The sequence below is a fragment of the Mustela nigripes genome, chromosome 1, assembly GCF_022355385.1.
Source record: "Mustela nigripes isolate SB6536 chromosome 1, MUSNIG.SB6536, whole genome shotgun sequence".
In the NCBI taxonomy this organism is placed as follows: Eukaryota; Metazoa; Chordata; class Mammalia; order Carnivora; family Mustelidae; genus Mustela; species Mustela nigripes.
The window spans coordinates 162,649,908-162,654,579 of record NC_081557.1 but is presented as its reverse complement, the minus strand read 5'-3'; the positions used below and the strand labels follow the sequence as shown (position 1 = coordinate 162,654,579).

The 4,672-nt window shown below is 36.0% G+C and overlaps 1 long non-coding RNA gene across 1 annotated transcript; it reads left to right on the top strand.

Moving 5' to 3' along the window:
• Positions 1–854: 854 nt before the first annotated feature.
• On the top strand, positions 855–4,453 carry LOC132014064 (uncharacterized). Its single transcript, XR_009403202.1, has 3 exons — positions 855–1,029; positions 1,749–1,913; positions 3,319–4,453. It is a non-coding gene; the product is annotated as an uncharacterized LOC132014064 (long non-coding RNA).
• Positions 4,454–4,672: the final 219 nt, after the last annotated feature.

Sequence of the window (4,672 nt, the reverse complement as noted above, 5' to 3'; positions counted from 1 at the left end):
TCCCTGGAGGAAAAATACATCATGCTGATTCTGTTTCAGAGCAGTTCAGTTTATTCTGCAAATATTCTCCTGACATAACATATGATCGCCTAGAGCTTGTGTGGTAAGTTGATGGTGAAGAATTACTGTAAGTCCATTTAAATCCTGCACGCTATATATTCATCCTAATCACTAGGTGAAAAAGAGACACTACTCAACAGTACCAAATTTAAAAGTGTAAGTTAAAAGTGCCATGACGGAAAAGGAAAGGGTGTTGTGAGAGTAAAGCACAAGGGGCCCTGACCCAATCTGAGGGATTTGGGGAGGACTAACTAGAACAAGGGACGCTTGTGCTAAAATCTGAAAAACAAGAGTTATTTTCCTGATCTCCCAATGCTAAATATATTATATGTTATTATGAATTATCTTACAGACACTCATCTAAAGATGGAAAAATAATTCTTTTTTTCTAACTAGGACCTATTAGTGCTATACATGTTTACTAATTTAACAACAATGAAAGTAAAATGAACACCATCCTAGAAGTCACAATTGTATTTAGAAGTCATGGCAAGAGAAGGGAAACCACAGAGCCCAAATTGTGCTGAGTAAGGTAAAACTTTCCACAGCTTAACTAGAAAAAAAAACAAACATGAACTTTGGATTCAAACAGACTTCAAATCAAATCCTCACTTTCTTAACTAACAAGTGTTTAGAAGCTAATAGGAAACATACTATCTACTTCCCAGGACTGCAAGAGAGGATGAAACTAGTAACTAAGTGCCTAATAATCACCAGGCAGTCAATAAGTGTTCCTTTCTTCCAACTAAATAAAACCAACCACAGTTTTAATTTAGTTAATAATTTATATACTAAACAAGAATTTTAACAGGAACAAACCCCTGTGACTTTTTCTGACACATCTGTTTTAGTTTTCTTCCCCACAATCAGACAGAGCTGGCTATAAGATTAAGTAACTAGAAACTAGGAAGCTATTTGAATCCATCGATGAAGCTCTGAACGATTTGGGAGGAACCAAGGCTCACAGAGGTACTCTGGGGCTTCATGTGTTTTGCTTGCTGCTACAGCTTTTGGCATCTTTGGACAAAACCAGCTGTGTTCTAATTGCTACTAATTGGAAAGTGGGAAAATGACTAATTAATGGATTATCCATTATAATGCTATCTTGCAATTAGATTTGTTCTGTAAAAGAGAGATATTTAGAATTTGGGCCATTAATGTCCTCTCCACAAACATTAGTGAAATAAAGGCTAGATTTTGTTTGTGTCTTGTGTGTATGTGTCCACATATGTTATAAGTATGAGATATTTTCTCTACCCCTAGACGGTTTTGCTGAAATTAATTTGTAAAGGAGCTTTATTTAATTGGTTTAAAAGCTAGTGTTTGTAAAAATTGGGCACTCTGAAACTCAAAAAGATAAGAACTAACCCAAAAGTTTTTCAAGTTCCTGTGATCCGGGATAATCTTTGGTAAATTAAAATTTGATTGCTGGTTTAATTAAAATAGATGTACTTAGAGTTATCATCATTAAATATAAAATGTTTATTCTACCAGATTTCCTATAGGTCAAATAAGTTCATGTTATCTCTGTTGCAATCTGTCGGCAAAAATTACTTAAAATGATTACTTTTTTCCTGTCTCAAAGTTTTCATGGGTAATTGTTTAAGAGCAAACAGGCTAAATAAATAAAAAGATTTCTAGGTAAACTTTTTTTTTTTTTTTAAAGATTTTATTTATTTATTTGACAGAGAGAAATTACAAGTACACTGAGAGGCAGGCAGAGAGAGAGAGAAGGAAGCAGGCTCCCTGCTGAGCAGAGAGCCCGATGCGGGACTCGATCCCAGGACCCCGAGATCATGACCTGAGCCGAAGGCAGCGGCTTAACCCACTGAGCCACCCAGGCGCCCCTCTAGGTAAACTTTTAATAGCTTTCAAAATCTTTGTTAACCTAGAACTTTGAAGTTTTGCTAGGTTAAATGATACATTGGGTTAAATTCATTGAATATGTAAGTCTTTTCCAAGTAAGATAAAATACTAAAACAATTACAAAACACAGGTTTGACAGCTTTTGTCCTATTGCAGAGAAATTGTAGATACTTGGGTCTATGAGTAAATATGTTTTATGCTTTATTGATAGTTACACTATGAAAAAACACATGTTTCTAGAAGTTATGAAAAATATTCATAAATTTGTCATCTAAAGATTTCTAATGTAACAGTTCACAATGTGTTACTACTTAGTTTTCACTGGAAGCTGAAGTTTCTAAAAGTTAAATTTCTGATAAATGTAATTGAGACTGCTAGAAATGATAAAGATAGCAACTTTATACATAGGAAAGTAAGAGAAATGTAAAAAGAAATGGTATAAGAAATGACAAGTAATTTTGTCATGAAATGAGACAGGTTATTTAGAGAGGAAATTTTTAGGACAAAATCTAAATGAAAAAAGAAAGTTGTAAAGGGGAATATTAAGAAAAGAATTTTAAGTGTGGCCAAGACTTAGAGAAATGAATAAGTTTTAAAAGTATACTAGTATAAGATTAGAATTCAGTTTTTCTCTCTGTTAGAAAGACAAAGTTTTCTTGGATTGTTGGTCTGCTCTTGATAAAAAATCATGAACAAAGGTGTTTCTTTATCTGCCCAAAGAAAGTTTCTATATTTCGTCTTTATCGGGTCTTCAATTGCTTAAGAAGTTTAAATCTTCTCAATGTTAAAGGAGCTAAGTTTTTCTAACAATTGTGTAACCTTCTGTATTTGTCCAGAATGTCTTATGGCTACCTTGGTTAAACATATAATTAAATTCTAAGTTTTGAAATGATCTGTGATCCTATTTAGGCATATGCTTTAAAATCTTTTGATTGTTGGGCACCTGGGTGGCTCAGTGGGTTAAAGCCTCTGCCTTCAGCTCAGGGCATGATGTCAGGGTCCTGGGATGTAGCCCTGCATCGGGCTCTCTGCTCAGCAGAAAGCCTGATTTCCCCTCTCTCTGTCTGCCTCTCTGCCTACTTATGATCTCTCGCTCTCTCTCTGTCAAATAAATAAATAAAATCTTTAAAAAACAATCTTTTGATTGTTATAACTTCTCAAATATTCAAATCATAAAATGAAGTCTTTTTGACTAATTAGCTTGTCTACTTGCTATGTTAAAACTACATGGAAAGCATTGTCAGTTAAGGGATGATAAATCTTCTCAGGTTATATTGTACGAGTGAATTCTATAACTATAATAGAAAGCATTTAAAATTCTTAAAGTTCTAATATGTTCTGGTGCAATGCTATCACTTAAAATTCTAATTATTAAAATGTTATGTTTTACAGAGTGGCTGCACCAGCTTGCATTCCCACCAACAGTGTAGGAGGGTTCCCCTTTCTCCGCATCCTCGCCAGCATCTGTCATTTCCTGACTTGTTTATTTTAGCCATTCTAACTGGTGTGAGGTGATATCTCATTGTGGTTTTGATTTGTATTTCCCTGATGCCGAGTGATATGGAGCACTCCTTTGCTGTGCAAAAGCTTTTGATCTTGATGAAATCCCAATAGTTCATTTTTGCCCTTGCTTCCCTTGCCTTTGGCGTTGTTCCTGGGAAGATGTTGCTGCGGCTGAGGTCGAAGAGGTTGCTGCCTGTGTTCTCCTCAAGGATTTTGATGGATTCCTTTCTCACATTGAGGTCCTTCATCCATTTGGAGTCTATTTTTGTGTGTGGTGTAAGGAAATGGTCCAATTTCATTTTTCTGCATGTGGCTGTCCAATTTTCCCAGCACCATTTATTGAAGAGGCTGTCTTTTTTCCATTGGACATTCTTTCCTACTTTGTCGAAGATTCGTTGACTGTAGAGTTGAGGGTCTATTTCTGGGCTCTCTATTCTGTTCCATTGATCTATGTGTCTGTTTTTGTGCCAGTACCATGCTGTCTTGATGATGACAGCTTTGTAATAGAGCTTGAAGTCCGGAATTGTGATGCCACCAGCATGGAGGTTCCTCAAAATGTTGAAAATAGAACTGCCCTATGACCCAGCAATTGCACTATTGGGTATTTACCCTAAAGATACAAATGTAGTGATCCAAAGGGGCACATGCACCCGAATGTTTATAGCAGCAATGTCCACAATAGCCAAACTGTGGAAAGAACCTAGATGTCCATCAACAGATGAATGGATAAAGAAGATGTGGTATATATACACAATGGAATACTATGCAGCCATCAAAAGAAATGAAATCTTGCCATTTGCAACAACATGGATGGAACTAGAGTGTATCATGCTTAGCGAAATAAGCAGAGAAAGACAACTATCATATGATCTCCCTGATATGAGGAAGTGGTGATGCAACATGGGGGCTTAAGTGGGTAGGAGAAGAATCAATGAAACAAGATGGGATTGGGAGGGAGACAAACCATAAGTGACTCTTAATCTCACAAAACAAACTGAGGGTTGCTGCGGGGAGGGGGTTTGGGAGAAGGGGGTGGGATTATGGACATTGGGGAGGGTATGTGCTTTGGTGAGTGCTGTGAAGTGTGTAAACCTGGTGATTCACAGACCTGTACCCCTGGGGATAAAAATATATGTTTATAAAAAATAAAAAATTAAAAAAAAAAAGAAAAAAATGTTATGTGTCCAAAAATAACCAAATTTTTTTGTGGACTGCATTAAAATGAACTCTCATTAGATTTTTA